Source organism: Phaenicophaeus curvirostris, chromosome 20 (genome assembly GCF_032191515.1).
Source record: "Phaenicophaeus curvirostris isolate KB17595 chromosome 20, BPBGC_Pcur_1.0, whole genome shotgun sequence".
NCBI classification, from domain to species: domain Eukaryota; kingdom Metazoa; phylum Chordata; class Aves; order Cuculiformes; family Cuculidae; genus Phaenicophaeus; species Phaenicophaeus curvirostris.
The window spans coordinates 750,892-767,117 of record NC_091411.1 but is presented as its reverse complement, the minus strand read 5'-3'; positions in this window follow the sequence as shown (position 1 = coordinate 767,117).

Genomic DNA, 16,226 nt, shown 5'->3' with positions numbered 1-16,226 from the left:
AGAAGGACATTTTGATTTTGCTTACACAGTTGGGATAAAACAGTGAACACAATAATAAACAAGGCGATATCACCAAGGAAAGGAGGCTGCCAGAGGCTGCAGCTCGCAGACCAGCTGGGTTGCAGGCTGCAGGGTCACACCTCGACTTCCGAAAGCCTCCCCCACCGCTGAACGGTTTAGAATGGTTAAGAAGCGAGCAAGACACTTGTCCTTGTCCTGCTGCTGTCTGCTGCCCTGCATGCAGCACGCGTTGCACCAGCGCTCGGGCTTCTGCAGAGCTTCCTGCCCAGCGCCGAGCTGCTTGGGTCCAATTTTGTTCCCCAAAGCAGTGGCTGGGAAAGAAAACGGCTAAAGAGAGGCACAGAGCATGACGCTTGCTTGGTCAGAGCTCAGCGCCGCAGAGCAGAGCTTCTTCGCTCTGTTCAGGCTGTGAGGGTTTGCTGGTGTGTCCACCTTCTCGTCTCAGTTCATTTCACCTCTGGAAAACCTGCGCCAACCATCTCCAAGACAGTCATATATTGATTGATGTGAAAAAGGCATTCCCTTTCGTGGCTGTTGCTGATCCCACAGCAGACCAGAGCCTCGTCTCTGAGGCTTTGCAGAGCATTGCTTCCACTGCCTTCCTGCATCGCTGCTGACTTCAAGGCTCTCCTGAGGTTTCCATGGGGAAATGCCTGCCTATTCCTGACTCTTCTCACCGCTTCCTCCCCCATCCAGTATTTCTGAGCGCACATCTGAAACCCTCTCAGGTGCAACCACACCAGGGATTAACACAGAAGCAGAAAGATTCCCTCTGGATTGCAATTAATCCCTTTCTTAATAGTTGCCAAGCCTCTTGTTTCTCTTTTAGCCTGGACAAGCAGTGAGAAGAGGTCTTCAGAGACAGAAAAGGAACAAAAAAAATCTCTTTTCTGAATGGTAGTGAGCAGAGACGGGGTTGGGAGAGCCCTGGTGGGGTAGGAGTGGTCCTTTGCTCCTCATCCTTCTTTTGGGTTTTGGGGCTTCAGAGCAAGTCCCTTTCTGGCAGGCAGTTTTGGTGTGGTGGGACCTTCCTGAGATCTGAGTGGAGAAGTGTCTTCCATTCCTTGGTCTTGCACAGACTTGGCCACCCTATTCCCAGGTTGCCCATATGTGTCGTGGAGCATCCATTCCCCTTCACCGTGGAGCAGGGGGATGCATCCCTTCCCACTAAGAGGATCTGTTCCTCCTTCTCTTCATGGGGTCGGATTTGCCACCCTCTGCCTGGCCCCAGTGTGGAGGTGGGGTTGAGCCGGGGTCCAAGGGAGCCTGTGCTCTGTCCTGGCTGATCACTGGTGTCCCAGGAGAGCCAATCAGCCAGTGCTAACAGGGAGGCACCAAGAACTGGGACACACCAGGCTGGCAATGCTCCCAGCCATGCAGGGAGAAACAACTGCCCTGCAAAGCCACGTATAGCCAGAGAAGTTCCTCAGCAGCGGTGTGTTCAGGGGCACGCACCAACCCTGCTGTCCTGAGCTCAGCAGGAGGCTCTTGCAAGCTGCCCTTTCTCCTTGTGTCCCATTTGCAGGACCTTAAAGCCCATCTAGTTATAACACCTTGCCATGGGCAGGGACACCTCCCACTGGATCGGGTTGCTCCAAACCCCTTCTAACATGTCCTTGAACACCACCAGGCACAAATGAATTCAGTGGGGAAAAGAAAGTGAGGGGCAGGGAGGTGCTTTCTCCGTGACAGAAGATGAAGAAGGGGATCTCCCAATGCCATGAGAAAATGAGTGCAGCCTTGTTTGTCTGAGGAAACCAGGGACACGTGGATTTCGGACACCAGCAAAGCAAGGCTGGCACAGAGGTCACCTGTGCAGGACTCCAGGCTGTGAAGCAGAGGATCTGCATGAACAAGCAGGTTCAACGCACAAGGAGCTGAGTAGGGAGCCAGCCCAGTCCAGCCTCGTTGTCCTGCCACCTTTCCACCCTGCCACCCTGCTGCCTCCCTGCACCCTCACACTCCTCGTTGTTGCTGTGTTGCACAGCAAGGCAAGGTTGGAGGAAGAACAACGCCGGGCTTCAGGGCCCTGTGCTCCAGCTGACAAAAAGGCTGTCCAGTGCCTCTGACACCCCACTGTCCTCATGTTCCCAGTGCCATGTCCACTGATTACCAGCTCCTGTCCAATTTTTCATCCACTGGTGTCCCTAAGTCCTTCTCTTCAGGGCTGCGCACTATCCATCCTGCTTTGGGCACCCCAGGGACAGCGGCACAGGGTGAAATTTAGGGAGGTTGCTTCGATAGCAGGACGGAGTGAGACCCTCAGCATGAGAAATGACCTGAAATAACCACAGCATCAACCAGATGCTGGGCCAGGGGGTGCTGGGAGGCAGCAAGAAGTTCCCCAGCATTTAATGCCAATTTTGCACACTTGGAGCCTGTGCATGGTGTGTCACCTCCATTCCAGGGCTGAAGCAGCAAAGGAGCAGCTGTACCTGTGAGATGTGGTGTGGTGAGGGGCTCAGAGGAGGTGGCACAGGCGCAGGGGGTCCCCATTCGCAGCCCAAATTCCCACCACTCTGGTGCAGTTACTCTGTACCTGGTCAAGCACTGAGAGCGTGGTCCCAAGTAGAGCTGTGGGAGGAGGTGGCAGCAGCTCCTTGGGCATCTGCAGGCAGGCTCCTGGTGTGTGTTTCTACATCACCTGTAGCTGGTGTGGACGCTGATTTCAGCTCAGCAGTGCGGGGGAGCCGAGGCTCTCCTCCCCGCTTCGAGAAGAGGCGTGAGCACGGGCTCCTGACGGCACTCCAGACACAAAGCCTGTCCCCACCCCGAGAACTCACGGGTGAACTATTCACTGGGGACAAAGTGGCAGGTGGGGAACAAAGGTGAGAAGGTGGGGAGCGCATTCGTCACCCAGCAGTGCAGGATGGCTGCTTTCCCAGGCAGAGGAGAGAGGTTTTTCTAATCCAAGTCTGCCAAAAGAACTGTCTGATGTGGGGACACCTGAGAGAGGGGTTAGTGGAGGAACTTGGGCTCACGGAATGGTGCTGGGAGATGGTGCTGGGGGTGGGAGGGCTGCCGATGTTGGGGCTCAGGGCTTCGCAATGTTTTCATTAAAATATGGATGAGCACATCTGGTGGGCGGCACATCTGGGAACACTGGCAGCCGGCACCACAGATCCATACGTGCTTGGGAATTAACAGGAAGAACAGAATGAGCCTGGATTCTCTGCAGCGGGCTGAGATCCAAAGGGAGGGACTAGGGACAGTGTTTTCTGCTCCCATCTGCAAGCGTCTTGTCCAACAGCAAGAGCAGAGGAGATGCCTCCAGGAGCATTCCATAATCTTGGAATTAGGATGAGCCACCAGCACGGGACAGCCATAAGAAATGTACAAGCAGTCCCACAATGCACTCAAAAGCTGCTGGAGAAAAAAACACTGATTGCAGCCCTGATGGGAATGCAGGGTGGTCCTGATCTGCTCCCAAGGTAGTGCAGGAGGGCAGTGAGTACCATGGTTACTCTTCAGAGACACTCAGGGCAAGGAAAAGCAGGCAGAAAGAAGGGCTGGCTGGAGAACAGCACGGTCCTTGTGGCAACCAGCAGTACACTGGAGACGGTGTGAGGCTGTGAAGGTGTCCCCAGCAGGAGCACAGCCCCAGTCTGCCTCATGGGCAGCTCTCAAGTAGTGCATGGGACGAAGGCAGGGACTGGATCCTGGGTCACAGACTGGGCTGCGACTGCTCACAGGGCCACGTCCATGGGAGGGCCTAAGCATCAGCCCAGCTCTCAACCCAAATCCGAACCACAATCCCAACCCAAATATCTCAGTCCTGCCTGGGAGCAGCACCAGACCCACAGGCGGGGAGAGGAGCCGTAACTGCGGCCACGCACACCCTGGATGGGATCTGCAGCTCTCGCTGGGGTCAGCACCTACACTGACCCAGCCCTGCGGACTCACCTGAGAAATCAGGTGTTTTTGTCAGAGGTCACAGTGCCGGCCGGCCACCCCACAAGCCCAGAGCTCCCTTCCCCAGGAGCCTCCAGGCGGGCCGAGTCCTGCACCGACCAAAGGACTTGGGCATCTGGGTTTCTCGCACAGCTGGGACTGACCCTTGGCTCAGGGTCTTGTTGCCTTGCATGGAGGAGTCTCAGAATAGCATGGGGTACTGGAAAAACCTCCCAGCAGCCTGGGGGTGCATCCCTCAATCCCAGCTGTGTGTCTAGATGAAGCCAGAAAGATGCTGATGCCCAGTCTTTGCCCACCCACATTCCCACCTGCGCGATGTCAGAGAGAGCTGGGAGGAGAGAGCTGGGCAGGGCTGGCGGGGGAGAGAGCGCTGGTTGGGAAGAGCTGGGGGTGCCCCCACTGATCCCAGCACCCAGCGAGCCCACAGCAAGGCCCCGCAGGCATCTGGGGGTTTTGAGCCTGTGGGCAAGGAGACTGCAAATCCAGCCAGTGTTTCCATTGGTAGAGGAGAAAAGTAAGGGGGTGTGAGAACCCCAAGTGGGCAGCTCCTGCGGGGCCAATGGCTCTGCCTCTGCACCCTGGAGGTGGGAGCTCCCCGATGTGCTTGAGCCTTGGCTTCAAGCCCAGAGCTTGTCCTCTTGCGGGCACTGAAGCAGCCCAGGGTATCCAAGGCTATAATCCCTCTCCTGGCAAGGATTCTTGCCTGGAAAGAAGATCAAACCAAGCGCAAGTCTCCATTCTTGCCTTACTTTCTAAAACCTTCCCTCTCTCCTGTTTCCCAGGGCACCATCTCTGCGATGCCAGCCCGGGGCCTCCCACAGGCAGGGATGTGCTCCCTCTGGCCCCATCACCAAAGCAGTCAGGAAACAGGCAGCTTCTCTGGAAAGGCCCCCCAGGTTTCTCCCAGCAGCCTTTCCAGGAGTCCTCTCACACCAGAGTGTGTGACAGGGAGGTGTCTGGGCACAGGGCAGGCACTGCAGGGAGGAGCCACCATGGGCCAGCAGCATCCCATCCCAGCAGCTCTGCTCCCCACCAAGCTGGTGCCTGGGCACTGATCCTTCCCTGCCTGGTGTGCTTCCAGCCTGCAGCCCCAGCTCGTCATCCTGCTTCTCTAAGGCTGCAGATCCTGATGTGGGACAGGGGGCTCGCTGGCAAAGCACCCTCCTCCCCTGATCCATGGTTCTGGGGCAAAGGTGCCCTGGCATGGGCAGCCCTGGCACCCTGCTGGGTCCAGGCTGACCTTTCCCTAAAGCTCTGAAATGGGGTCTGCAGGAAGAAGAGAAATACATCATGAAGGAAGAGGAGCACCATGCACACACCCTCACTGGTGGCCATGACCACAGGGCTGATCCCCATCCCCAGCATGAGGGAAGAGGCTGGAGGGATGGGGTTGGAGCCACCAGGACCAAGAAGGAAAATGATTTTGTGCTTGAACAGAACAGCAGACAACCAGTTGTCCCTTTTCTTAAAACTGTGCAGTGGTACTCAGGGCCTCCAACCACATTTTGGCCTCTTCTCCCAAGTGACAGCGGACAGGACGAGAGGGAATGGCCTCAAGCTCTGCCAGGGGAGGTTCAGGCTGAACATTAGGAAAAAAATTTTCACGGAAAGGGTCATTGGGCAATGGAACAGGCTGCCCAGGGAGGTGGTTGTGTCCCCATCCCTGGAGGTGTTTAAAGGACAGGTGGATGAGATGCTGAGGGGCATGGTTTAGTGATTGATAGGAATGGTTGGACTGGATGATCCAGTGGGTCTTTTCCAACCTGATGATTCTATGATTCTATGATTTTGAATGATCTTGGCTCACCACCACCATGAGCACCAGCCGCACGGTGATGCAGAGGCTGGCTCTGCCCCAGCTCTCAGGGTAGGACATTCATGCACCAGGAGACCCATGGTAACCACCACATCCTCATGTGGAGATGCAGCAAGGATGGACTCGCTGTGAGATGCCAAAACCTCCAGGCTGACCCTGCTGTGCGCCCCCCCGGGGCAGCAGGGGGGATTGGAACAAGGCTATTGGGGGCAATTGGGTGGGATTCATTGCCAGGGCTGCTGCTCATTTTTCCAAGGTCTGGAGGACAATGAGGCCACAACAAATGTCCCCCATGAGCAGCAGGACATACAGCAGGGTGAGAGGGGAGGGTGTGGGGTGCTTGTGGCCATGCTGCCTCCACCCAGGGCAGCAGCAAGCACTAAAATACACTTTCTTCCAAAACCAATACCACTTTCTGACCAGAAGTGGTCTCTTATTCCCCAATTATCTACACTAAATGTGGTTGCATGAGGGATTTCACTCTTTGAAGGTCCGAATAAGAACTGTTTCTCCTTTCTTGTTTGGAGAAGTCATGGATGAGCTCTGCCCACACTGTGCAGGCAGCTCTGGCTGCTCACCAGGAACTCAGCCATGTCCTGGGGAGGAGTAGGCACCCGTCCCGGCCACCCCAGGTGGGCAACGCCTGGCAAAGACTAAGGAGTATGAAATGATCATAGAATCATAGAACCACAGAATCATGGAATGGTTTGGGTTGGAAGGGACCTCAAAGCCCATCCAGTCCCACCCCCTGCCATGGGCAGGGACACCTCCCACTGGATCAGGGGCTCCAAGCCCCATCCAACCTGGCCTTGAACCCCTCCAGGGATGGACCAGCCACCCCTGCTCTGGGCAGCCTGGGCCAAAAATAAAATCATGTGCTGTGAAGCTCTCAAAAAGCCCTTGAGAACCTCGTTCACTTCCATGTCCTCCAAATGCTGTAAAACTGCGCGATTTACAAGCAGCTGGATACTCCTGAATACGCACAGGGGTTTCTTGAGATGCAGATGGGCACCTTCAAATGCCCCCCAGGTTCCTACCCTAAACAAAGACATCTCTATGGGTCTTCTTTGGGCACTTCAGGAAGGTCAGCTGGCTCGGTGCAAAACTCTGAGTGATGAAAAGTGAGTTGCATTAGCAGGAAACACTCAGGGACTGCCCCACATCCCTGGCCCTAGCTCCACAACGCAGCATCTCACTTGGCTCTGGGAGCATCCCGGCCAGCAGCAGGGGCTCAGCCTCAGAGTGGGGTCCCATCTTCAGTAATAGGTGCAAAACATTTTGAAGAAATACAGTTCTGCCAAGGAGGTTACATGCTGCAGGCTGCAAGAGTGAGCAGGACCCACGCCGGGGTGGGGTGGCACCCAGGTGCATCAGCTCAGCCTCCATCCCTGAGGCTGAAGCAAGTTGTGGAGGTGATGGAGTTACCAGCAGGAGAAAGGAGGTGGAGAATAACTGTGTCCTGGGATGATCTCTGAGGCCTTCAGGGCTGCTAATGCTTCACTCAAAGCCACCACCCTGCTCTTTTAAGACAGTTTGTGCTTTGTAACTGGGACAAAAGCAAAAGCAGTACTCACCCAGGTTCATGGGAGGAAGATGACAATGCAACCTCCAGGTGCTCCTCTGTGCCCGCAGGGATGGGGCTGTGCCCAGAAAGAGCATGGGAAGGATGCTTGTCCCACCTCCAGGTTCACTTCTCCTCTCAGGTTTCAGCAGGTGACTTGGATGAAATCACTGAGTGCCATTTTCCATCTTCTGCTGGATTTTGCTATCTTATGGGGTGGAAGAGCAATCACCGTTTCCCATGCTGCTGGCAGGGGCTGCAGGGAGCTGCTGTCCTGCTGGAATGGAAACCTTTCTGTGCCAGAATGAATTTTTTCAGCCCAAAGACCCTGGGCAGGGCTGAAATGAAACTCTCTGTGCAGAAAAAATAGCATTTTGCATGAATGTGAAGTTTGGCAGAGGTGCAACCAGCAGCCAGCAGTCTGTGTCTCCTTTCTGAGGAGCAGCCAGTGAGGTCCAGCTCCCAAGACACATCCTGTACCGGGTGTCAGAAATGCTGCCTGGGCTGGTGAGTCTTCAGCAGAGCTGAAACCAACTCAGGAGTGGGAGAAGCTGCTGTCAGGGTAGAAATGATGCTGCCTGGTATGCATCAACCAGATGGGAACTGGACAGAGGTTGGTGTGAGTGAGTGACCACATCCCACTCCCAGTGTATCCCTGCCCTAGTCCAGCCTGGTACCCCTCCTGCCAGAGAGATTTTGTGTCCTGGGAATGCTTTTGTCAAGGTTTTGGCAACCGGGATGGCTTCTGTATGAAGACACCGGGAGCTGCCCCCACATTGGACCCAGTCGGCTCTAAGATGGACTCACCATTGCCAGGGGTTGAGCCCATCAGCAAAGATGGGTGGCCCCTCTGCGAAAAAGCATGTGATAAAGGGTAGAACCCACCATAAAGCAGCTGGGAGAGAGGAGTGAGAATATGTGATAGAAACAGCCCTAGATACCCCTAGGTCAGTGAAAAAGTTGCAGCAAGAGGTGCTCCACATGCTGCGGCCGCTGTGGTGCAGCCCCTGCTGTACTCCTGCAGCCCATGGGGGTCCACGGTGGAGCAGAGACCCCTCCTCCAGCCTATGGGGGTCCATGGTGGAGCAGAATTCCACTTCCAGCCCTCACCTCTGCTGTCCCACAGCAGGAGCCTGCCCAGTCGCTGAGGGCTGATTTGAGAGCCAAACTGCTGCCAGGAAGCCCCCCTGGCTGCCACCGCATCCTGTGCCCACCTTGTCATGTAGGAAGGCTTGCAGGTGCCTCGCTAAAAGATTCAGCTTCCCTTTCTGACATCCCACATGTGCCTCTCCTGGGCAGTGAGCCCCAGGATCGGCACTTTCTGTTCTCCTGTGATGACGCGGGTGTCTGACCACAGCAGGACTCCCACAACCCAAGGTCGAGCAGAGCTGCCGAGCAGCTACCGCATCCTGGCCAGTGCCAGCCAGAGGTACACGGGTCCAAGATGAAGACCCTGAGCCCTGTCCTGGGCTGCAGATGGAGCTCAGGTTTTCTTTGTCACCCTGCCAGGGCTGCTGCACCTGCGGGAGTGGGAGGGCGGCTCAGGGTGGCAAGAGAACCCACCCACCTGTAGCCCTGCATCCAGTTCTGGAGTCCCCAACGTAAGGAGGTTTTGGAACTGTTGAAGCGAGTCCAGAGGAGGCCACAGAGTTGATCCAAGGGCTGGAGCACCTCCTGTATGAGGACTGGCTGAGAGAGTTGGGATTTTTCAGCCTGGGGAAGAGAAGGCTCTGGGGAGACCTTAGAACAGCTTCCAGGACTGAAAGGGGCTCCAGGAAAGCTGGGGAGGGGCTCTTAATCAGGGAGTGCAGGGATAAGATAAGGGGGAATGGTTTTGAGCTGCAAGAGGGGAGATTGAGATGAGATCTTAGGAAGAAATGTTTTGCTGTGAGGGCAGTGAGGCCCTGGCCCAGGTTGCCCAGAGCAGTGGTGGCTGCCCCATCCCTGGAGGTGTTCCAGGCCAGGTTGGATGGGGCTTGGAGCCCCTGATCCAGTGGGAGGTGTCCCTGCCCATGGCAGGGGTGGAACTGGATGGGCCATGAAGTCCATTCCAACCCAAACCATTCCATGATTCTGTGATCCTGTGAGTATCCCCCCAGCACCTGCCTGCTCCTGCTGGGCTCTTCCAGTGGGAGGTTACAGAGGTGTGGAACTGGATAGGCTTTGATGTCTCTTCTGACTGAAAACATTCTACGTTATGATTCTACGATGAACACCAGGTCCTGTGGCTGCTAGAGGACACGTTTCCAGTGTCTGGAATGACTTGGGTCCTCTGGGAGTCACTAGGCAACTCACGGTGAGGAATTCACTGAGGACTCAGGCATTCAGTTGGGCCTTTGGTGGTGGGTTTGATCTCTCAAGTGAGATCTTTACGGGTGCAAGCTTCACCCATTTAAAAACCCAAAACATTCCATGGTCCAGCAGCATCTACGGCTACCACACACCTCTCTGAGCAAATCAGCCTGGGAGCAGGCAGCAGTGGCACAGCTGTGGTGGCCTCACCATCCCCTCTTGCTGTCCAGTGGTGTTCAGGGATGAGGGAAATGACAGTAAGCACACATGATGCTTCCCTTGAGGCCTCTCCCAGTCTTCTGCTATTTTCAGCTCAGGGGATTTCCTGAGCCAGATGTGATTTCTTGGTTTCTCTGCATTTACGCCCTTCAGTAGATCTTGGACTTGTCAAAAAATCTCCCTTTGGGTGCAAGCAAACCTCCAGCACCAGTGCCATCCCTCAACAATTCACTCGTCCACCCCAGCATGGGGAGCTGCCTGTTCCAGGTTAGGTTGAACCTCACCTCCTTTACCTCCTTCATGCACTGGAAGAGCTGGTGACTGCGTCCCTCTTCAGCCTCTCCAGGAAAATCTCCTGATTCCCCAGGTGTATATTCTCTGGCCACATGGTCCCATTCTGCTCAGATGAGGAGGTTGCTTCTCACCAGAGTTTCTCAGGGACTCTGTGGTCACCATGATGCCCTCAGGTAGGGCTCCTTCACCACTGCTGTCCCTTGTCCCACCCTGCTCCTCACACAGGATCCTGGGTGCCTCGTGGGGGCACCCTGTGTTCTCCGTGCTGCCCCACTGACTGCACCCCACAGCCAGCTCCCACCTTACATCCCACCTGGGGGCGAGTAGGACTTTTACCATGAGACACAGATCCACTGTCATCCTGCAGGCCGGCCCAAGCCTCTTGGATTCTCCCTCCAGCGATGTATTTCCCATTGCATTTAAAAATAAAATTTCGGCAATAAAAGCTCCAGCTAATTTTATACCCAGTCTGGTTTTCCCAGGCTCCTGAACGACGAGATGCCTCCACCAGCCTCACAGCACGTGTTCAACCCAAGGCACAGACAACGCTTGTGCAGCTGGGTGGTTTCACTTGTGAACAGGTGTGTGCGGGGCACATGGATGGATGTGGGGTGGAGGGTTGGAATGGAGGATGTTGAGACCCAGCAGAGTTTGTCGCTCATGGAGGGGCTCCTTCCTCTTCACCTGGCTGGGCAGCCAGGAACGGGGTGGGGAAAGCAGGTGGCTCAGTGAGCAGTGCCAGGAGTACAGTTTGGTGTGATGTGAGCATGGACACGGTGTGAGCACGGACATGATGTGAGCATGGACACAGTGTGAGCAGGTATGTGGTATGAGCAGGGACACGGTGTGCCATGCCTGGCTCAGCATGAGCGCGTACACACGCAGGCGTTGCTGTGCCCGTGTGTGCACCCGTGGCAGGGGGTCCCCAGCGGTGCCTGAGAACCCTCCTCAAGGAGTGTTGGTGTCTGCCTCTGGGGTTCCCCACCACGGTCCTGGGTTGCACCAGAACATCTGTGTAGCTGTGGGGCTGCAGCAGTGTCACAGCTTGGCATCACACGTGGGGGGATGGGGAAAGCTGCCTCCCAGCCCTGCAGCTGGAGCGGTGGCATCACCATGTCAGTGGGCACCTCTGGGCACCTCTGGGTAGCTCTGGGAACCTCTGGGTAGCTCTTGGGCAGCTCAGCCCCCATGGCCTGGATGCCAGCAGGGTTTGCAGGGGCAGGAGGGGCCCAGGGGGCTGGAGGCCTGGGCAGGGCACCTGGGAAAACAGCTCCTGTCCTGCAGCCCCACATCCCAGACATCTGTCGTGCAAATGCCCTGTGAGCAGGGGGAGCCCCAGATCCTGCTGGGAAGCAGGGGAGAAAAAGTGACTCATGGCCCCAAGGAGATGGTGGGAACCCCTGGAAAAGCTACAGGGAATGGAGATGTGGTGCAGGGCAGCATGGGCTTGGTGTTCCCTCTGTGTGCACCCAGGTCACAGTGCAGCGGTGGTGAGAGCTGTACCCCCACTCCGACCCCACAGGCACAGCCGTCTTGGCGGACTGGAAGCAGTCAGGTCATTTCTACCAGTGTCAGCTCTCACTGGGTGAGTTGCTCCCAGCCTCACAGCTCTAACGGCCCCAACAGTCTCGGCCCCAGTGGTTTCGCCTTTCTCCCCAACCACATAAGGTTTTGCAATATTGAGGTTTTCACAGCTCCTTTGGTTTTGTAAGAGCAGTTCTGCCAGCAATGAGAGGGATGGAGGCTGAGGACCCTGGAAGGAATAAACACCTTCTCCTAAAAGTAGTGCTGACAACACCTGGTTTTGTTGTTTGGTTTGGCTTTTCTTTCTTTTCTTTTCTCCCTAATTTCCTGATTTTAGAAGGACTGGAGAGATTGATGACTTTCTAGGAGTTGGCAGCAGTGCAACAGCTTACTCATCCGAGGAAAATGTGAAGAGTGACTGGGCTGGAAACCCCCCCTGAGGATTTTGTTTAGTAAAGCAAAATGAAAGTTGACACATCCAGGTGTCCTGGGTGGTGCAGAGCATGGAATGCTGCGAGGACGCAGCTGCCCCTGCAGCACCCACAAAGAACCCTACCAGAATCAGCCAGGTGTCTCCAGCAATCCTGGCCACAGGGATGCTATGGATGGTACTGTGGTGCTGTGCTCATCTGCTCCTGTGGTACAAACCAGGTGGTCTGGAGTGGAGCAACAGTCAGCAGCACGGACAGCCGTGTGGCCACTGGTGAGAATGCATTGGTGTCTGTGCAGCGGCATTGGCACCAGGATGTCACAGAATCCCAGAATGTCCTGAGATGGAAGGGACCCACAAGGACCATCGAGTCAAATTCCTGTCCCCACACAGGACACTCCAACATTCACACTACGGGGCTCATGGCCTTGGCCAATGCTGCTGGAATATTGTCAGGCTTGGTGCTGTGACTGCTGCCCTGGGAGCTGTTCCAGTGCTCCACCACCTTCTGGGAGAAGAACCTTCTCCTAATGTCCAATCTAACCCTCACCTGGTGCATCTTCCTGCCATTCCCTTGGGTCCTGTCATTGGTCACCAGAGAGAAGAGCTCAGCACCTGCCCCTCCTCCTCCCCTTGTGAGGAAGCTGCGGAGCATGATGAGGTTTCCCCTCAGACTCCTCTTCTCCAGGCTGAACAGACCAAGGGACTTCAGTGGCTCCTCACACGCTTCTCCTCTAAACCCTTCACAAGCTCCACAACCCGCTCTGGATGCTCTCCAGGAGCCTGGTATCCTGTTCATCCTGCAGCTCCAGAACTGCCCTCAGTGCTCAAGGTGGGGCCGCCCCAGTGCGGAGCAGAGCAGGACAATCCCCCACCTCCCTCAGCCGGTCATGCTGCGCTGGATGCACCCCTGGACAACAGTTGTCCTCATGGTTGTCCGGCTCTGCTGGCTCATGGACAACTTGTGGTCAACCAGAACCCTCTATCCCTTCCTGCAGAGCTGCTTTCCAGACTCGCACTCCCCAGACTGGGTGGATCCAGGGGTGCCATGCCTCAGGGGCAAAACCCACCACCTGTCCCTGTTCAACCCCATGCAGTTCATGATTGCCCAGCTCTTCAGTTGGTCCAGACCCTTCTGCAGGGCCTCTCTGCCCCAAGAGTGTCTTTCACAAGCTGAAATTGTTCTGTTCCTAAGCACACTAAATGTGCAATGCTGAAGTTGTTCTATTATGTGGTTATTCTCTTCCTAGTATATCCAGCAGAGCTCTCTCCAAGCTGCCCACGGCACGTCCTTCACAGGGGCCGGGATGCTGAACGCAGCCCCTGGCACAGCTCTGGGCCTCGCGCAGGGGTGGATGTTCCATGCGCCTGTGGAACCAGGTCTCCTCTGCATTGTTTCAGCCTGGAGACTAATGGAGGGTTTGGAAGATTTTAAGATCTAATGAAGATTTTGGAGGCATCCCAAAGAAGTAGATCCTTTCTGCATGGCAGAGCTCATGCCAGGAGTAACATTTCCCCAAGTGCAACTTAAACCTGGCTTTTCTCTTGCAACTGGCCCTAAAGACAGCAGAGGGGAAAAGACCAGTGTGCTGGAACAGCCCGAACTGCCCCAAAACAACAAAAACTACTTTTATTTTGGGGTAAAAAAACCTTGGGGGCTGAGGCAATGTCTGGGTTGTTTTATCTAGCCAACAGGACAAAAATCCTTTCTTCCACAGTTTGACCATCACTGGGTGGGAGCCGTTCATCTTCAGCAGGGGTGGAAAAGCTGCTGTGGTTTGAGAGCTGCTCAGTGCCTTTATCATAGAGTCATGGAATGGTTTGGGTTGGAAGGGACCTCAAAGCCCATCCAGTTCCACCCCTGCCATGGGCAGGGGCACCTCCCAGTGGATCAGGGGCTCCAAGACGCATCCAACCTGGGCTTGAACACCTCCAGGGATGGGGCAGCCACCCCTGCTCTGGGCAACCTGGGCCAGGGCCTCCCCATCCCCACATTAATGAAGCCCAGCCCCTGCTCTGCTCCCTGACGGCTGCTCCAAGAGTGCGGGAACACAGTGGAGATCAGCCATGTACTGTTGCCTCCTTAGGTCAGAGGGAGGAAAGTCCCAGTCCCCAAGACGCGCAGCTGCAGAGCAAATCAGGAATTTTGGGAGCCCCACCCCTCCCCATCACAACAGGTCTCCCCACAAGGGAGCATCTGGCTCCAATCAGTTGTACCTTGGAAGAGGCTCCGTTGGCTGTGCCGGCAGCAGGGAGCACACACGCCAGGCTGGGGTCACAGCCGCAGGGTGACAGCGGACCTAGCAGGGCCCTGGCAGGACACTGGAGCTGAGCCAGGATGCCGTGCTTGATTCCCCCCATGATGGAGATGTTTGGGGCCCCTGGCACAGCTGTGGCCCCAGTGTCCACCTGGGAATGAGCTGGGATGCTGTAGCAAGAGGCTCACCCATGGCTGCAGAGGGTAGGGTGGACCCTGTCCCCTGCCACCTGGGAGCACGTCTGTGCTTCACTGTGCCTCAAGTGTCAGTGGGAACTAAAACTCTCCCACAACCACAGCCAGGGAGGAGGAACAGGGAGGATGGAGCACATACCAGCTAATGCTGCTAAGGCAGAGGCAGTTTTATCTCTGCCAAGAGGAGAAAAGCACTGCTGAGCTGGAGCCTGGGGTACAGGCAGTGCTGAGACCACAAAGTGTGGGGATGGACTGGGGCAGGGAACACCTGATGATGAGCACCAAGGGATGAGCAAGAAGTGGCTGGTGCCAGCACTCAGTTCTGAGATGTGCAAAGCAGCTCCTTAGCCAAGACATCCCTGCGTGGCCCAGCTCCCTATCCTGGTGAGGACCAGCCTCAGGCCCTGGGGGTTTCTCCAGGTCTTCAAATCCTCAGTTCTTCTCCCATGGATTTGCACCAGCAAGAGCAGGCAAGGGGGTGCAGAGCGCGTTTGCTGATGGCGTGCTGGGTGCTGGAGCTGCTGCAAACTGCTCAGGGCAGCTCGGACTTGCAGTGGGCAGAGCAGATTCTGACCGTGTGGCAGGGGAGAAAATAAAAAAGCACAAAATGTACAGGCTAGGCCCTAAGATGCGGATGTTCCTGGTGGCATTTAGGATAATTGCTCTGCTGGGAGAGTAGCCCTTCTCTCAGGGGGTAGCTGGGCACGCAGCCCAGCCTCCAAGGGCGTGAGAAGGGCATGGAGCTGGGCAGGAGAAGAGAGGGAAACTACAAATAGACCTGGCTGACTGGATCCTTCCCAAACCACATGGCTGAGGACACAGAGGATGAGATCCTGCATCCCCTGCGGCAGCTTGAGGGCTGGGCACGTCTCAGGGTTGAGCTCAGACAAGGGCCAAACACAGAATCACAGAATCACTAGGTTGGAAAAGACCTCCAGGATCATTGAGTCCAACCATTCCTATCAAACACTAAACCATGTCCCACAGCACCTCGTCCACTCGTCCCTTAAATACTTCCAGGAAGGTGACTCAACCCCCTCCCTGGGCAGCCTCTGCCAGTGCCCAAGGACCCTTGCTGTGAAAAATTTTTTTCTGATGTCCAGCCTGAACCTCCCCTGGTGGAGCTTGAGGCCATTCCCTCTTCTCCTGTCCCCTGTCACTTGGGAGAAGAGCCCAGCTCCCTCCTCTCCACAACCTCCTTTCAGGGAGTTGGAGAGAGCAATGAGGTCTCCCCTCAGCCTCCTCTTCTCCAGGCTAAACACCCCCAGCTCTCTCAGCCGTTCCTTGTAACACCTGCTCTCCAGCTCCCTCACCAGCTTCGTTGCTCTTCTCTGGACTCGTTCCAGAGCCTCAACATCCTTCTTGTGGTGAGGGGCCCAGAACTGAACACAGGATTCGAGGAGCGGTCTCACCAGTGCCGAGTCCAGAGGGAGAAGAACCTCCCTGGACCTGCTGGTCACACCGTTTCTGATCCAAGCCAAGATGCCATTGGCCTTCTTGGCCACCTGGGCCACTGCTGGTTCATGTTCAGTCGCTGTCAACCAACACCCCCAGGGCCCTCTCCTCCAGGCAGCTTTCTAGACAGACTTCTCCTAGTCTGGAGCTGCCCAGGGTTGTTGTGCCCCAAGTGCCCCGGCATTTGGCCTTGTTAAACCTCATCCCATTGGACTCTGCCCAGCGGTCCAGCCTGTTCAGATCCCTTTGG